This window comes from Protopterus annectens, chromosome 1.part0, assembly GCF_019279795.1.
Source record: "Protopterus annectens isolate FY-2018-M chromosome 1.part0, PAN1.0, whole genome shotgun sequence".
In the NCBI taxonomy this organism is placed as follows: Eukaryota; Metazoa; Chordata; order Ceratodontiformes; family Protopteridae; genus Protopterus; species Protopterus annectens.
Window position 1 is genome coordinate 597202159 of NC_056725.1, and position 19377 is coordinate 597221535.

The 19377-nt window shown below is 39.8% G+C and overlaps 1 protein-coding gene across 1 annotated transcript in view; it reads left to right on the plus strand.

Moving 5' to 3' along the window:
* The window catches only part of MARK1 (microtubule affinity regulating kinase 1), a 2314196-nt gene that overhangs the window by 1966386 nt on the left and 328433 nt on the right, over positions 1 to 19377 (plus strand). The window lies entirely within an intron of this gene.

Below are 19377 nucleotides of genomic sequence, written 5' to 3' on the forward strand. Positions count from 1 at the left end.
ATACAAATTTAGTTAGATAGCTAGGCAGTAGGGTAGGTGTCGCAATACAGAGTACTTTGGTCATTTATAGGATCATAGGAAGTTACTAGGCTGTTGGTCCTGAGCCTGTTATAAGCCTAACCAAGAATTTAGCCTATGTTCCAACAAGTCAGCACCCTGTGCCACTGTCCAGCAGGGACATAGGTGGAATCCCAGGGGTGTATTTTCTGTTTTCCATCCAGTTATCCATGTTACGCTTAAAAAGGGTTAATGAGGTACTCTGCTTGACGTGGAGAGGGGAGTCTCTGGGACATATCTGTCCCGCCAACAAGTCCTATTGATGTCACAGACCAGGTTGATGTCCCATGTATGGGTTACATGAGTAGAGCTTGACTTGCGGATATGTAGCAGTCCTATCAAGGTGGGGTTTGAGATTGCTTTGTATGTCAGTCAGAGGTCACCTCTGAGGAGTCTGTAGAAGACTGAGTAGAGGGACAGGGCCTTAAGCTTATCTGTGTAGGGTAGGTGTTTGAGGCCTTGGATCCTCCTGGTGAGGAACCTCTGTGGTGTTCCCATCTGTTGCATGTGCTTTGTGAGGTACAATGCGGAAGGGGCATTGTACTCAATAATGGGTCTTGTAAGGGAAAGAATGCAGGGATGTTATAACCACCTTGTCCCTGGATGAGATGCCCTTACTAATGAGGTGGGCCATGTAGAAATCTTTCCGTACCATGGAGGCAATATGGTGGTCAAAAGTCAGTTTGCTGATGATGCATTTTTTGGCATTCAGTTTGAGGCCATGTTTCTAGCACCAGTCATTTGTTTGGGTGAGACCCTTTTGGAGGATGTCCACTTCACTAGGGGTATTGATGACACCACCCAGTTTAATGTCATCTGCAGACTTGGTCAGCCATAACCCACTGGTTTTGGCCTGCACCTCAGAAAAGTATATCCTAAACAGAGGCCCCAAGACTGGTCCCTGTGGGGTACGCCACTTGTGGGTTTACTGCTTGAGGTGGCTTCCCCTTCTTTGACTAGGTAGGTTCTATCAGTGAGCTAGTTTGCTACCCATCTGGTAACACATGGATTGATGCCTAGTTGAGAGAGTTTATCTATTATGCCTGAGTGGAGAATAGTATCAAAGGCTTTGGCCAGGTCAAGGTAGGCTGTGTGGACAGTCCCCCCCCCCCCCCCGTCCATGGCGTCTGTCTCAAAGAAGTTGACCAGATTTAGCAGGCATGACCTCCCCTTGACGAAACCAAACTGTGTTTGATCCAGTGTTTGGAGGTTGCCAATGCCCTTGTTAATGAGGTCCATGATAATCTGCTCTATGGCCTGTCTTGCAGATCAGGCTAGTTAGGCTGATGGGTCTGTAAGTTCCTGGATCAGTGGACACTCCACCTTTGTGCAAAGGGATGACAATGGCTCTCCTCGACTAGGCTGGGACAAAGCCGGTACTCAGGCTTAAGTTGTGTAGGGTTCATGTAGGATGCAGCGTGGGATGTTATCAGGTCCCATGAAGGCTGTATATTTTGGCTTTGAGAGGGCAGTAATGACTTGCTACCTAGAGATAAGGGGAGGGGGACAGGCACTGGGGATGTTCTGATTTACTGATAGGGGAGACAGAAGGGGTGAAGTTTTCACTGAACTTGTCTGCCAGCAGGTTGGCTTTAACTATGGCATTGTGTATGTGGTGTCCTTCTGAGCAGGTCTGGGTGCTTCCTTTGAGATTACAGATATATGTGAAGAAGGCCTTATGATTGTCTTTAGTACGTGTGGCCAGTTTGGGCTCAAAGTTTGCTTTGGAGGATTTCACTAGTGCTCTTATTTGCTTGTTCAGGCTAAGGAGAAATTGCTTCCAATTAAGCACCTTCTTTTTCTTGGTCCTGGACAGCAATTTTTTCCTTTTATTATAGAGATTTTAATTGCAGGTGTCCACCAGACAGGGTTATTCTTTCTTGAGGAGGATGATTTTGTCCTGTCGGGTATTTCTGATTCCATGCAGCTGTATAAATGCTCGTATAGTACTTTGGTGTAGTTTTGGACATATGTGCCAGTTCCTGCGGAGGGGGAAGGGGCTATGTAGCTGTTTATACCGTGCCTCAGGAGGTTGTAATCCGCTTTGGAGAAGTTTTTTGTTTGACCCTAGCTGGGGGGGCGGTCAGGGGAGATGGTGACTTTGAAAGTGACTGCTTTATGGTCTGGTCTTACCAGGGATGATGACACTGTAGCGATGCTGCAGTGGTTATTAACATTGGTTAATACCAAATCCAAGATATTTTCACCTCTTGTGGGGGTGTCAACCAACTGGTCCAAGGCATTTGCATTGACGGAATCAAGGAATCTCTGGGCATTTGTGTTTTGGCATGACTGTTTTTTCCAGTTCTATGGTTGGATAGTTAGTTGCCCAAGATCAGGTAAAATGGTTGAATCTTGATTGATTCGAAGAGGTCCAGATAGGTGGGATGGGCATCTTGCATCAAAGTTGGAGACCTATAGCTAGCTATGATTTGAATAAGGGTATTGTCAATTGTTAACTGCACCTGGAGTGTCTCCTGTGCATCATACTGTGTGATCAGTATAGAGGTGTGTGTGTGTCTGTGTGTGTGTGTGTCTTTTATATATATTGCAAATCCACCTCCTTTTGCTTTGCTGCTCACGGTTTGGGGTCTGAATGTATGATGGGATGAGTAACCTGGTATGGCTGGTGTGCTCCCCACAGCTTTGAACCAGGTTTCTGTGACTGCACAAAAGTCAGCATTGTCCAGTGTTATGAATGCTTGCAATGAGTGCAGTTTCATGTTTAGACTCCTAGCATTTAGCAGCATGACCTTTAATTTACGTTTTGATGAAATTTTCATGTTGGTAGTTTTGACCTCATGTCATTGCCTGAAAAGTCACTATGGGGGAGGTAAGAGCCTGAAGCCCAAGGGAGACAGATGCAGGCCATCTTTAGCAAAGCATCATGGTTTGTCAGTCATGTCATCCCGCCTTCCAGGTACTGGATCCCCTTGGAATGACACCTGAAACTAAGCCAGTTGTTAAAGTCAATCATTTTTTGTTTGTATTGAGGCATCATTCTGGGTGATGGTGGAATGCTGCTTAAGGCTAGGAATATACCTGCCTGGGACACACAATTCAGCAAGCTCGATCATGTCTCTCTTCATATAGTTCAGGGAGGTACATCTCAAGTCATTCACGCCAACATGGACTATGATAGAGTAATAACAGTACCTGTTGAGAGACTTGAGTGGATGGGCGATATGGCGGATTCTGGCACCTGACAACTAACCGTGACTTTCTCCTTATCCAGCCTGGTGAGGAGCACATCTGTCTCTCACAACGGAGTCTCCTATGACTAATATGATGGGTTTATGTTTAGGCCGTAGTGGCTGTGAGACACAGGTACGTGGACTGTGTGTGGTGGGCAGTGGAATCCATGTGTGTTTTTTGCCTCTGAGGTCTCTCTTGTTTGGGTATGTTTTTGTTGAGGACCTCCGCATGTGTGAGGGTGTGTTATGTAGGTGTGGGTGGTGGTTGAGGTGTGGTATTTGTATTGACAGCCTTCTCAGTGCAGGTATACTGGCTTGTGGAGGAGAGAGCAGCAACTCTAGGTTCTTAATGTAATTGCATTTCTCACAAATTATGTCTCAGGATGCCCATATCAACCAGACTGGCAGGAGAAAAACGTAGGAAATTGTCCATTCATATTTGTCAGAAACTGAGGGAAAGAGGCCAGAAAGAGCTAAGAGGGTAAAGGGTGGAAGGTCTAAGAGTAGTACTACTAGGTGATCAAACAAGTGCTACTAAGGGAAAATTTGAGGCTGGAATATCTCAAAAAGGGTTAAAGACCATGCAGCTGCAGCTCTGGATTCAGCAAATCTGTATCTAGACTATGCTATTCAATTTAAGTTTAAAAACACAGTAAAAAATACTCACAAGGAAGCGCAGATTAACCACCTAAATCAAAAGAACAGAACTCAGTATGAAAAAATTCAGTTAAACAGTAACAAAATGCATTTAAACAGTAATGAATTGCAGTAGATAGCAATGAAATATAGTTAATCAAAGAATGGCTTTAAAACTGTGCAAATGTGATAAATTAGCCCACAATCACAACAGTAAAAAGAGCTGAAATAAAGCAGCAATTCGGTAGAATACTATCATCAAGTTTAATAAGGCTACCGACAAGCAGTAATAAATGTGGCAAACTAAATGCAGTTGAACTCCTAAGCACAAGCAGCAAAGAGAAGTAGGAAGAGGCATATATTTTTTTTTAAGTCGAAAGTGAGGAGACAGAAGATAATTCAAGGTTGAGAAGCTAAAGGGGTGGACCTTCACAACTTATCTCACTGTACACAGTAGAATGAGCTGATGTAATTTAGAAAGTGTGGATAGCAAAATGTTGATTTAATTTTGAGATATAAATGTCATGAGTGTAAGAGATTTAGAGGCAAAGACAGAATGTTGGGTAGTTGAAGTCTGTGATAGTTGGTAACAGAGTGGAGGAGAGCAGTGGTATAGTAGAAGATGATGAAGAAAGCGGAGATCTTATACTTATCCTGGAGATGTACATTTGTAGGGTTTATAATATAAAGGGGTCCAATCAGGGTTTTTTTGTCATTTTTTTCTTTCTGTTAGTTAATTTTAGTGTAACTAGGTTGTGACGGAAAATAGTGTCTTGCCATCCATTACACCTGTCTGCTTAAATATTGACTTAGCGTTGCTGTAGTAGATTTCAGGATCTTTAATTTCTGATCATGGTACACATCCTGTTCCTGTACACTAACCAGATTCAGCCATGGAAAAGATGAATTGACATTGGTTCTTCCATATTAGTGTTGCAGTATTCTTCACTAAAGTGCTGCCCTGCCAAGAGTAGCCCAACATCCAGCCTGTATACCAAATTCTTAGGACTTTAAGGATGTTGTACATCATGTGTATGCTCCCTGCTCATGGCGTAGGGCTTAAAGGTGAACTACAGATGTACATACCTCAGATCTACTTTGCCACCCGTCCGAATGCCATCTTTGTTAATCAGTTTGAATGTTCCTTAATTTTTGTTGGTTACAAGCAGTTTTCAGGTAAATGCCCAATTTTGGTTTTCTTATCTTTTTCTTTTGGTTTGTGAGTTTACGTGTCATCCAGAAAGGGAAAATGTTAGTGTTGGAGACAGATTCCCCATAAAGACCATCATGAACAGTGTATTTTTTACTTGGGTGCTAGATTTATCAAACGTTTGTCCCCAAGATCCTTCATAGTTCTCTCTTCTCCTTGTCTATGTACCTGGGGAACCATCGTTTTAAGTTGGTGCAGGGTGCTATGGTGGAATTATCCCGGTCTGGGGGGGTCAGCCATCTACCAAGACAACCAAAAAAAGGTTGGATTTGGCTACTGTACCGCCTCCCCCTGGATGTCTGTCTTGAGGCTGGTGAAAGCCTAGAGGATCGTCTGTTTTTTCCATCACATTCCTCTGCCATGACTGTGTTGGAGGCTGGCATGGATCCAGCTTCTTCCACATCCTTGGAGGCTATGCAGATGTGCATTGCGACTGTTGAGGAGGAATCTCGACTGATCATATCTGAGGGACTGAAGGGCATTCCACAGATTCTTGTTCGGGAGGAGATTCCATTTACATTGATTGTTGGCAAGAGTCCGAACCTCATAAGGTCTTTAGGGCTGATGTCCCTCTAAGGAAGAAGCAGAAAACTAAACATATTTTCCTTGCTTCCAAAGATCCACAGCTTGATTGGCAGGATTTTACACACAGGTTGTTTAGTGCACTCATGGCCTTGAAGCCTCTCGGGGAGTTTCTGTTCCTGCTCCACCTTGGTCATCTACACCACTTAAGATGCATAGGGAGTAGGACTCTTCTGATGAAGACTTGGACTCGGGGGGGGGGGGGGGGGGATTCTTTGGCATACTCCTCTCAGATTCCTTCTTCATTTGAGAAGGAGGATTCCATTATCCCATATTCTCCCTTTGAGGAACTCTCTTTTGGGGATACTATCTCTTGTATCATGGAATTCTTTAAATGGGACTGTTTTCATGTTTCTAACATCCAGAAGAGGAATTATGAACTCCTCCAGATGCAGTCCCCTAAATCTTGTGCTGTTCCTCTGGTTGTAGCTGCCCTGTTAAGGCACTTTTTTTCAGCAGCTTCTCAGGCTCCTGATTCCTAATCTCCAGCCTCTAAAAGCTTGAGAGGTTTTATAAGGTGCCTTATGACTGTAAGTGTTCCTCTGCTGACCCCTCTGTTGTGCATGTCTCTTCTGGCAAACATTTCAAGCTCTTATCCCCTACTAAATTGTTTCCTTCTTACAAGGACAGTAGGACCATGGAACTGCTGGGGAAAAAAAGGTGTATACTGCTGCTACCCTGGCCTTTTCGGCTTTTAATTTTCAGACCCATATGTCCAAGTATGTCTTAGCTCTTTTTTCTCAGGCCTCTAAGGTTACTCTGACTTCCTGGTTCTGAGGGGGAGGTTTTGTCTCTCTCTTTTTGTTGGGATCCTCTTCCCAAGTCGCTCACCATTCTATTAAATGTAGTTATGATGCAGCTGATGCTTCTTCTAGAGCTGTTGCTTTTGGTTCTGTGTTGAGGTGTTACACTTGGCTTTGCCTGATGATATTAAGGCTAAATTGATGGATGCTCCCCTTGATGATAAAAATCTCTGTTTCTGCAGCTGTTGAGCTTTTTAAGTCCCTGCAAGAAAAGGGCAAGGCCTTGCAGTAAATTAAGCATTTTTTTGTTTCCCCTATTTCTAAATTTCAGAGGAATTATCCCTCTGTCTGCCTTTGTGCATAGACAGTCTTGCCCTCCTCCCAAAGGTAAAAAGTGTTCTAGACGGGCTCCTCCTGTTAAGCTTACTCAGCCTGCTACTACTTAGAAGCCTCCTTTTCCAGGTAAGATGGATTCTGTCTGACTTGCTTACTTCCATTTTAGGTCAGGTTCCTTTGTTTCTTTGTCTTTGGTCTCTTCCCAACTGATTAAGGATCACTCTGGATTCTTGGGTTCTGTTCATCCTCCGTCAGGGTTACTTCATGGATCATGGTATAGAAATCCCTTCCTCCTTTTCTGGGTATTCCCCAACCTCCTGAAGAACAGCTGCCTTTCTTTCTGGAAGTACTTCAGGGCCTTATGTAGCAAAGCACCATCTAAGCAGTTTCCACCCCCTCAGAAGGCGAAGGGTTTCCCAGGAAAAAAGGCACCTGGAGGCTCATTCTAGACCTTTGTCATCTTAATACCTTTCTGAGTATCCTTTCCTGTCAGATGCTGTCCATTCTGTCTCTGTTTACTCTTCTTCCTCAAGCTTTTCTGGTCCCTCTGGATCTCAAGAATGGCTTATCATCACATCCCGATTCATCCCCGTTTCAGGAAATATTTGCATTTCTGTGTTTCTTCCTTGCAGTGTCAGTTCTCTTCTTTCCCCTTTGGCCTCTCTTCTGCCCCAAGTATTTTCACCAAAATGCTTCGATTCTGTGATTGCCTTTGGAGGATGAGGGGGATACAAATCTTTCTTTACCTGGATGAGCTAGTCATTCAGGCCTTCTTCCCAGAGACCTTGCTTCAGCACCTTCACTATGTTATTTGCCTCTTGCAAAGCCTAGGGTTTATGATGAGCTTTCAGAAATCCTTCATGACTCCTCCTAAGAATCGTGTTTTTCTTGGTTGCAGGCTCCAGGCCATTCCTATGCTGGCTTCCCTGCTACCACCCAAGGCTTTTGCTCTAATTGCCTTTTTCACTCGCTTCTTCCACAGGTCTCTGTTACAGCCAGAGAATTTCTAAGGGCTCTAGAATTAATGGCTTCAACCATTCTTGTGCTACCTGTAGCAAGACTTCATGTGAGGAAGCTACAGTGGTTCCTAAAGTCAGTGTGGCTCCAACACTGTCATCCTTTAGACTTTCTAGTCTCTCCTCTTCCATGCCTCAACCTAGAACTTCAGTGGTGGATTCATCAGCTGTCAATCCTGAGCTTCCTTTTCAGCCCCCAGTCCCCTCCTAAGAACTTTTTTCAGATGTCTCAGATGCAGGTGGCAGTGTTTATTTCAGACCTCTCAAGGTTTTGGGTCTTTGGACAATTCATCATCAAGCAGACTATATCAACATCAAGGAGATAAGAGCACTCCTTGCTCTTCAGGCCTTTCATATTCTTTCTTCCAGGGCTTCTCAAAATCTTTACAGACAGTACCACAGTGATGTGGTACGTCAACAAAGGGGGGGGGGGGGCTGGACACAGTTCTACCTTCTGTGCAGACTAGCTGTTCAAGTTTGGTGTCTAGCTGTCCAGTATCCGGTGGCTCTTTAGGCTTTTTATATTCCCTCTAAACAAAACATTGTGACAGATTCTCTTAGCAGGTCCATAACACAGGCTCACTACTGGATGCTTCACAGAGATGTGTTTGTTGACATTGGTCACCAGTGGGGTTCTCCTCAAGTAGATCTTTTTGCCTCCCCTCTGAGCAACCTCCTCTCTCTTTGCACCAGAGTCCCAGGTCATCTGGTATGGAAGGTAGATGCCCTGTCTTTTTCTTGGAAGGGGATATTTCCCTACGCCTTCTCTCCCCTTCCTGTTATAGCGAGGGTCCTGCTCAAAATCTTACTGCTTACTCCCTTTTGGCCCAGACAGCATTGGTTCACTGTTCTGCACCTAGCCAGGGGCAATCACAACTTAACTCACAGGGCGGAACCTTTCACACAAGACAAGGGGTCTCTCATCCATCTCACTTTTCCACTCTTCAGCTGAAGCTGTGGATGATAGGGTTTTGATCCCTTTAGGCACCTTTTTTCTGAGGATGTGCTTTGTGTTCTGCAGGAGGCCAGGAAATCCTGTGTCTCCAGGAAGAGATTTTCTGCCTGGTGCCTTGCTCGTCTGCCTGGTGCCTTGCTCGTAACAAAGATTCCCCTGGTTCTGTCTTATTTGTGTGAATTGCTCCATGACGGGTTAGCATATTCAGTTAAAGCCCACTTTAGAGCTATTTCTGCTTGCTTGCCTTTGTTTCCTCCTTTGGCCTCTAGATTTGAGGTCAAACAATTTCTTAAATGCGTCCTTCATATTAGACCCCCCCCCCAGGAAACCAATTCCTACTTCCTGGGACCTTAATTTTGTTCTTGAAAAATTGACTCTTGCTCCTTTTGACCCTGCGGCTTCATCTTCCTTGCAGCATTGTACATGGAAGACTGTTCTTTTTGCTCTTAATTCAGCTAAGTGTATGTCTGAGCTTCAAGCTCTTATGGCTGTTACTCTTTTTTTTTGGTTTTTCATAGGGACAGGGTGTGTCTTCATACTGATCCTTCTTTTAAGCCCCAAATTAATGAATTGTCTCTTGATCAATCTATTAATTTTCCCTTCTCCGCAGTCTGCTAGTGAGAAGGTTTTTCACACCATGGATTTGATAGCTCAGATGTTTAGATAAGACTAAAGTGATTCACAAGCCTGAGCAGCTTTTTATTTCTTTTCATCCTAGATCTCTAGGTTTGGCTATTTCTAAGCAAACAGTTTATTTCTGGAGCTCTGAGGTCATTTCTCATTGTTACTCCTTCCATGGGAAAAGTCTTTCTGCCTCTGTAAATGCTCATTCTACCAGGGCTGTGGCTCCCTTTGGTGATTTTTTCAAAGGATTGGATGCCAGTTCCATCCTTGAGGCTGCTACTTGGACTTCTCCGTACCTTTACTGAGCTTTACAGATTGGATGTTCTTTCCAGAGTAAGAGCTGGCTTTGCCAGAGCTATCCTGCATGGGTTTCTGAGGGCTGTGCTGGGCCTTCATCCTTCCAAGTTTCCTCTCAAGTTTTTGTACCTTTCTTTTAGTGAAGAATAGTGCAAGAGCGATATGGAAGGACAGTACAGTTGTATAAAATCATACTATAACAGTAGATGTCCTTCTCTTCGCTGTTAAAGTGTTTTCTCCCTCCCTCCTCCCTTTTTCATTGTACCTCCTTCTCTTCAATTTCTGGATGCACATGCTCCTCCTTTTCTTCTTGGACTGTTGTTCCTCCTAGGGCTTTTTAGTTCTGAGGTATGCCCTACGCCACGAATAAGGAGCATAGGTGTGACATACGATGTCCTTAAAATTCTAAGGCTTTGATATACTGGCCATACATTGGGCTACCCTTGGTAGTGGATCCCTGTAGTGAAGAATATTTCAACAATAAAGAGTAGGACATCTGCTGTTATGGTAAGATTTTACATTTGTTTCTGTAAGTGACATTTGAGCACAAGACATAGTATTCCCTTTCTTATAATACATATTTGAAATGCAAGATTTACTAGTCTTGGTTTGCTTCAGATTCAGTTGTTGTATAGCATATATTCGTATGTCTTTGCATACAAAAAAAAAAAAAAAACATAAATTGTCTTTGTATGCAGTTGGTATCCACTAAGATAGCTGGAGTACATTTATGTTGCTCAAAATCCAGCATAAATGTCAGTAAGCCTGATATGATAAATCTTTAGAATTTTGTATGACTTCTACTGTTAGCCGTTGTCAGTGGTGACTGATGTTTCTGTGCCATTTACATGCATATATTTTTTGATGATAAATAATGTTAACCCTGTTTAGGATTTTCTTTGCATTTGTTTTGAGCTGTGATTTAACGTTTACAATTATAAATAATTTTTTTTAACTGTGGTGGGTGGCTGTGTGTGTAAATGGAGTAGTCTTGTCTAATAATTTAGTTTCATGTTTTTATAATGACTTGGAGTTGGGGGAGTTCTTAAATTATGAAAGACAGAAATTAAATATGATAAAGCAGAAAACTTGTGTGATCTTTTACCAGTGCTGGTGAAAAACTGACTTATTTTCTTTTCATTGGGTAAAGGCTTGCTAGAAAGACTGGAGCCTTTTTATTATTCAGGTGTGTCATATATGTAATTTATACTCCGTTTTTAATGTTCTGTTTTGTACTAGCAGTGTTGAACAAACAGTAGAACAAATTTACTTGGTGTTTAGAGGTAGGCTTCTTATACAGACTATGGACTGCTTCCATATTTTTGTGGCAGCTCGTTTTTATGTCCATTCAAGTGAAGTTTGAGAAAACTACAAGATTTAAGCAAAGGAAACAGCTGAGGAATACTGGTGCTTTCTTTCCCTGTTGAGCAAGTTTCCAAACTCCAAGGAATCAGTAATATTAATTTTGCTGTCTGTACTACCTTTTATGCTTTAGGTGATCAGAATAGGAAGCCTAGTGTTGATTCCTCTCTCTCCATAAGAATTTCCCACATATATCTTTGATTATTAGAATTCCACATATTCAGTCTGCCTCCTTGCTATTTGTCCTTTCTGCAGGTCTCAGTGTGCTTACCAGATATGTAGCTTAAATGTTTTGTTTTCCAGTAACTTATCTGGACACCTTCCTTGTACAGGTAGACACTTCATGATCTGCATTCATGTGTTAGTAAGGCTCTGACTGTTTTGACCATTTAGAATAGAATCTCAACCCAGAGAAGCCAGTCTTAAACCCTAGTTGAGATGTTATGAAGCCAACATTACAAGAGTTCTTTTTTTAATAAGAACAAATGAGAACACGTACTGCACTTGTTAAAGTGGACTATTCTGCAGCTGGCATTATCATCTAGGACACTCCATGGGGCTTTGGGACTTGTGATTTAACCATTCTGATGAGATGAAATGCTAGATTCCAAAGGATGAAAATTCACTTGTGCCTCAGAAGTCCTTGGAAATGGAGGACTCATCACAACTAATTCAGGTACTTACGTATTATCGCAGCCAGATTTTTGTGCTAATGCAGGTTGCTTCCCGATCACTAAATATGTTCCTCAGTTTGCTTGAAATGCAATATAGTGTATTTTCTTTAACAAAACAGGTTGTTTTCCGGAGACCTATCAAAACAAAGTACACTACATACGGTTGTTTCTTTGTGCTCTTTACTGGCAGTAGAAGCACGTCGCTTCATTGCAAGGCTGTCAACTGAACATTCTTTGTCAGCCAGTGCTGTCAAATAATGGCCATACATACCGTTGGGAATTCACAGCTGGGACTGTGGGAGTTTGCGACGTGAATTATTGCTCTTTTTTTTTTTTTTTTTTATAGTCCAAATGGCATCTTGTAAGCTGGCTGTGCATTTCATTCACAGCGTTTGCAGAAAAATAGACAAAAAAAAAATTCTGAAATGAATGCAAAATCATTTACATTCCTGCTTGTGCACAGCAAGTAGACTTAAAACCACATGGAGGAAATCGATGTGCCCGCAGTAGCAAGCCAGTGATTTCTAAGGCACATATTCTCCTACAGTAACATAATGAACTCCACTCAACACACAGAAAAATACTATGAAACACACCCATACGGAAAAGAGTAATATTTGCACTGTTTAGTAGGAGTAATGTAGACCACGTATCCTTTTATTACATTTGTATAACACAGCTGAAGTTTACCCATTCTGCGATATAAACAGTTTCAAAGGAATATAAGTAAATTTGTCTGAAGTTCTTAAACAGCATGACGTGCTGCGGTAAAGGATAAACCTACATTGCATTATTTACTTTTTCAGTTGTCGAACTCATAAACTGCCCAAACAAACCAAAACAGTTTAAAGAAAACACTGTTTCTATGGCTTTTAATAGATTATCGGCATCACTTTATTCATCGGGAAGCAACCTGCATTAGTGCAAAAATCTGGTTGCGATAATACGCAAGTACCCTAATTCCTTCTCTGGACTTGGACTTAAGCTGGTGGGTTTTACAAATTAATTTTAAATCCATGGTAAACCTTTTGTCTGTCTTCGCTTTTACAGTATGTCAACAAATGTTTCATTTTTAACTTGTGAAAACCTTTTGCAAACCTGGAAAACCAGTATATCTGGTCCTTATTTTATTTGAGAAATAATTTTCAGAGTGAAGGTAGTTTCAGCTGTGCTACTTGTCTTCAAGTATTTTGGTGTGATATTTACCAGTTTACCTGTGGTAATACTATAAGGATGTAGTAGCTGAGTAATCAGAGAAATTTATTAGAATTTTATGAATGCTAGCTGTGATCATTAATGAGAGGATTATTCGATTCAGTTTTTCAACTCTTTCACACTTTAATGCTGTAACATATTTTGACTCTCTTGTCAATGAAAGTTCACCAAGGCAGCAGTTATCCTCATTTTGTATGTGGGGAATAGCTACAGATCTCTTTGGATCCAGTCTGATTGGCCAGGGTCTTTGCTCTTGTGTGACTACTAAGTTATGTTTATAGCTACTCTAACTGCAAGTTAAGAGCTACCTTCTGCTTTAGACCTTTTCTCCATTTTTAATTTAGAAAGTATTATTGAAAATAAAGAAAATCCTGTTATACCATTGCTTTGGTGAGTTAGTTTTCAGTGTACCCTTCTGTATTAAAGGGGGCATACTCAAAACATTTCATGTCAGTGCTTCAAAACTGACATTGTGTCATGGTAAGATTATTCATCCTGTTTTGAAATGGCTGTAGGATAGGTGCAAGAATGAAATTTCAAACAGAATAATTTGTACAAAAGGGTTTTTTTTGTAAAACTTTTGTGGAAATATTTTTCAATGGAGGGCACCCCACATACCTACATTCAGGGAGGTTTCACCTCCACATATAATTTAATCAGTTACAGGATTGTTGTACCTCTTTAATAAGAAAAAAAACTCTTGATACAGTGGATAAAAATGTTCTCGACAATTCAGCAGGGAATCTCAAATCCCATAAGAAGTTATTGAATAACTCAACCACTCCTGGGGCAGACAAAGATTGATGATCATTTGTAGTAGTCATCTTTCTTGAAGTTTCTCTTTTTTTAAAGAACAAATCTAAGATGCTTTCAATAGGAAAAATTGTTTGGTTAAATATTGAAGGCATGTTTCTGTTTGATGCCATACAAAAGGCTTTGGTCCCTTAGTATTTTTCCTTTCCCCTGTCTGTGCATCCATAACCCCATTTTCCCATTTTTGTTCATGGGCTTGGGATGGACAGTCATCTAGACCCAAGGATAAATGTATTTCACAGTATTTATGCAGTCTTTTTATGCTGGATATTTACTTCAGTCAGTTAAAGCACATTTGTTTTTTTTTGTTTTTTTTTTCTGCATTCTTACCATGTTGATATAGTTCACATTATGATTTTTTAAGTGTATTATAATTTAAGTCTGTGTTTTTCCCTTCCATGCATTGACCTTTGGAGATGTTTTCTTTAGCTTTTGAAGGCAGGCATTACAAATTGAACTGCCACTGTGGAGTTAAAGCAGTTCATTGCCTCATCTCTTCAACATGGTGTGTTGCATTAGTACCATCCTCCCTGTTTGTCTTTGGTACATAGTATGCTGTTTCATGCATTTGTAAGAAATACAATGGTTATTCTCACTGGTGAAGAGGATAGTGGAGGAGTGAGATGTACTCGCCATAACAGTAGTTCTTCGAATTATATAGATGGCTGCTGCTATAAAGACACCCTACTGCCTTCCCCCTGTGATGCTGGTATAGTTTTCATGATGTAAGATGTAGGGAATGATGGTGGTTGATTAGGCGGTGATCTTTCACCCAGTTGCACAGGGTTAATGGTCTGGTCTTTCTCCAAATGTCTTGAGGAGATGTGAAATACATTTGTTATAAAAAGGTATTGGCATGGTTATGGACCAAGGAATAGGATTTGGCTTCTAAGAAGAAAGCTTTCAGATGTTTGGGGAAAGGTTTGAAGGGAAAGGATATGGGGAGAATTTGTCTGCTTTCGGAAAGTTCTGTCTACAACAAATGGTGACAATGGATTTATAAAATCAACATTTGACTATATGGATAGAAATATGCAAGTATTAATTCAGTTATGTTGAGCAATGACTCTGAATATATATTTTTTTAATTTCCAGTGTATTTTCCATCTGTATTACCTGACTATGGCTGCATTTTAATGACATGCAGCTGAAGGGAGTGAATTATTATACATCCTAAGTGACTGTTTCTGAGGTGAGAAACAACATTTTAGCCAGCTGAGAACAGATGACTCATTCTTTGGAAGCATTGTTTATTGTTCATTTAGTATTTAAATAAGAGATTTCGGATTGTGGTTTGCAGTTGAAAGTTTTTACAAGTTGTTGCACTTATTATGATATGGCTTGAAATCTGTTATATGGCTGCTTTAAAACAGGTATTGCAACACCTGAGTGAAGCAGATTAATCAAAGAAGATGGGAGTGTGACACCAGACGGTAATTAGAATATTATTCCTGCTTATTGTTTGGAGCAGGAGTTAGGAGCTCTGCATTTCCACATTTAAGTACCCTTCTGGTTAACATTGATATTAAGGGTTTACTATCAAAATAAAGGAATGCACCTTACCATGTGTCTGAAGGTCGAACAGAAAGGTACAAAAAGGGAAAACTGCGAACTAAAATCCTGATGACTCGGAAACATCGCGTAGGTTGCGCTCGCAATTTGAAGTGTCTGTGTTTTGCCTTGCCTTTTCCTCACTGTAGTGCAATCTTGGAGTTAGAATGTAAAATTTTGCATGGGGTGTGAGGGAGCTTGCCCCCCCGTGCAAAACAGTAGACATTTGTATGGTATTTTTCCAGTGTTTTCAATGGTGAGTGGTCCATTATGTGTTGAATGTCAATTTTTTTTTCTTCTGAAAAAATTGACATTCTGAGAAGTTGGTTTAGATGGTATTCGCCCTTCTGGTTCAGGGATATGAATATTTGTTGCAACTGCTTTCTTTATTTGGATGGTAAACAGTAGCTGTCAATTCTAGCTCTGCATTACATGAGATTGAGCAACAATAGTTAACCAAGGCCTTTTCGCAAGGGATTTTTGCAGGACTCCAACAAATAAAAGATGGATGTTGTGGTATTGCTCCATTTCAAATTATGGAGGAAATGATAGATGATGAGGGGAGAGATCTGCAATACTGAAGGGGTTTTGACAAGGACAGATGATTACTTTAGGACGTGTCTATGTCCTGTGTAAAGCAGACAAAGGAATATTATGATCAGAAGCATGGTTGGTTCATCCAGCCTCCCAACCCCTCAGCTCTTCAGGTGAAGAGCAAAAAAAACACTTTTAACTGTATTAAGCCAATTGCTGTATGACTAACTTATTACAAATCTATGCACAGTCCTCATCCCCAACTCTTCCATTGAGCAAAAGTTTAAAAAAAAAAAAATGATCTTCATTCATTCTTGACTGGTTCAGTTCCGACCTCTCGGATCCGACTCGGCTGTTATACATAGCTTGCGCCAGCCAAAAACTCTCAAGCTAAGGCTCTACCCACAGTGCCTCTCTCCCCATTACCTCAGATCTTGTTTGCCGCATAAAAAATTTAACACGTCAGCTGATGCGTTTAGCTAAGTGCTTTAAATTTCTAAGCAAAAAAGTGGAAGATCAGTGCAAAAAACAGCCATTAAACAACCCAAAGCACTGAGTAGAGGAAGAGTCAAGCACCGGTCAGCTGAGATAATAAACCAAGTTTATTGTAGGTCAGACAAGAACCTAAAACATAGACAAACACGTATTTTTATACTGAAGTTAATCAATTCAAATAGACCAATAGCACAACATCTCATGAATAAATAATGAATAATTACATATAAGTCTAAAGTTCGTACCTCAACATAAATGCATGAATTAAATCCAACCATATATGTATATAACGTATTAGATGTAGTTCCTAGGTTAAGTCATACAACAAGGGATGAGGTAAGAAAATGAAACAGTCGAAAAAAATAATAAAAAAAATAGTAAAAAACATGTATGTACATAGAAATAAATGTAAGGTGTATAAAGCTTTCTATCAGTCACAGAAATGTATACAAATACTCCCATCTAGTGGTCATATGAGAAAAGGCAGAAGTGACACAATGAATAAAAAAGTGTTTCCTAAAAATATTCTACAAATATATAACATACTGTATAAATTGATGTAGAAAGATAGTAAAAATATGGTTAAAAGTAGATTAAATTTTTTTTTTTTTTAATGTGAGCAATATAAATTTGTATCTATTCTAACTTCTGCTGAACACAATTTATTACACCAATTAAGAGGTGATGCGAACATTAGGGTGATGAAACCTGACAAAGGGGGTGGTATTGTCTTGATGAATCATTTCATGTATGAAGCCAAAATGTTTCAGTTACTTTTGGATACCTCAAAATATGACAATGTATCCAAAAACGAGATTCACATTGTATACAGGAGAATCTACTGTACCTTATATGATTTGTTCTTGGAAGGTTTTATAAACAAGAATTTATTTGAGTTTTTACACAATAGTAAACCTAGAATTCCTTCCATTTTTGGTATCCCAAAAGTGCATAAAAATTACAAGGATCCCCCCCTGCGCCCGATAGTAGCTGCTGAAGGTTCAGCTATTTCTCCTTTGGCGAAATATATTGATTCTAAATTAAAACAATCGTTGGTGAAACACAATTCTTTTTTAAGAGACTCTTGGGATTTTCTTGAGAATGTTAACAATGATTTGTTTAAAGAAAATCTTATTTTTGTGACCATCGATATAGTGGATTTGTTTGGCTCCATTCCACATGACATTGGATTGGAATGGTTTGAGGAAGCCATCAGATGTTCCGGTGATATTTCTGATAATGATATTTACATTTTTATCACTTTGATGGAGATGGTGTTCAAATTTAATCATATTTTCTTTCAAGGAGAATACTTGCAACAAAAGAGTGGAGTAGCAATGGGAGCAAGATGCGCTCCCATTTTTGCTAATATGGTACTCAACACTTGAGAAAATAATTTTATTTTCAACAGTATGTACAAGGACAGCTGGTATCTATACAAACGCTACCTTGATGATATCATTATTTGATGGACAGACACGAGGGACAAATTAGAGGATTTTTTATGTTATATTGGTAATACCATGGAATTCTTAAAATTTACGCATGTTATTGGCCTTGTAGAAATTAATTATTTAGATATCACTTTAAGTAAGGATGGTAACCACTTCAAATCAAGTATCTTCAGAAAGGACACTTTTTCCAACTGTTACTTACATTTCACTAGTGGACACCCTGTCCATCAAAAAAGAAGTATTGTGAAAGGTCAGTTCGTTAGGATTTCATGAATGACCTCCAATGACTGATTTTCATAAGGAAATTGAATTTGTTGTCCAGATGTTTCTAGACAGGGGTTATCCTTTAGATCTTATTATGAGGATCAAAGATGAAGTGGTTAAAGGTAGGGAAAATAGATTTCAACCTATCTTAGGAAAGGGAAGTTTAGAATCTCTACCTGGTGACAACACAAACACCACCGAAGGTTTAGAAATTGCCACCAGCACTGACAAAAAATACAATAGAGCTTTCATTACTGATTTCAGTGGAGATGGTGGCATTATTCAGAACACTTTCATTAAAGAATGGGACAATTTCACTAGAATTAGTGATTTAGGACTACAAGGCACAACCCCCTTAGAGTTATTTTTAGAAAGGGACGTAATTTAAAAGATTGCTTGTTGCCCACACCAGTTGTTAAAAGAAACACTGTCAAGCCTTTTGGTACTTCTTCGTGTAAAATGTGTGCACAATGTTCCTGGTTGGTTGACAATACCAGTGTTTTTATTGAAGCGAGGGGAATGGAAATTAAGGCTAAGTCTCACAGCACTTGTAATTTTATAGGAGTGGTATACATTGCGTTATGTAAAGTGTGTTCGAGTTTTTATGTTGGCAAAACTGAAAGAAAGATTAGAAGAAGAATATATGAACACATCAACGACATAATAAATAAGAAAACAACTAACGCACTATACAAACACACACTCACTTGTCCCCTAGCCAAATACAATTTTTTTATTATTGAAGAGATACCGAAAGATGAGAGGGGTGGGTTGTGGGAAACAAAGATAGAATATCGGGAACTATATTGGCAAATCATTCTTGAAGCCAATAGATTCCATGGATTCAAATACAATGTTTCACTTGCCCCTGTTTTAAAACTGAGGGCTGCTAGAGTGTGATTGTCCCCTTCCCCTATTTTAACTTCATTTTACACCCATGCATTTTTATTGTTATTAAGATAATATCATTATTTATTAAAAAAAAAAAAATTTTACTCTACTTTTAACCATATTTTTACTATCTTTCTACATCAATTTATACAGTATGTTATTTATTTGTAGAATATTTTTAGGAAACACTTTTTTATTCATTGTCACTTCTGCCTTTTCTCATATGACCACTAGATGGGAGTATTTGTATACATTTCTGTGACTGATTGAGAGCTTTATACACCTTACATTTATTTCTATGTACATACATGTTTTTTACTATTTTTTTATTATTTTTTTCGAGTGTTTCATTTTCTTACCTCATCCCTTGTTGTATGACTTAACCTAGGGACTACATCTAATACATTATATACATATATGGTTGGATTTAATTCATGCATTTATGTTGAGGTACGAACTTTAGATTTATATGTA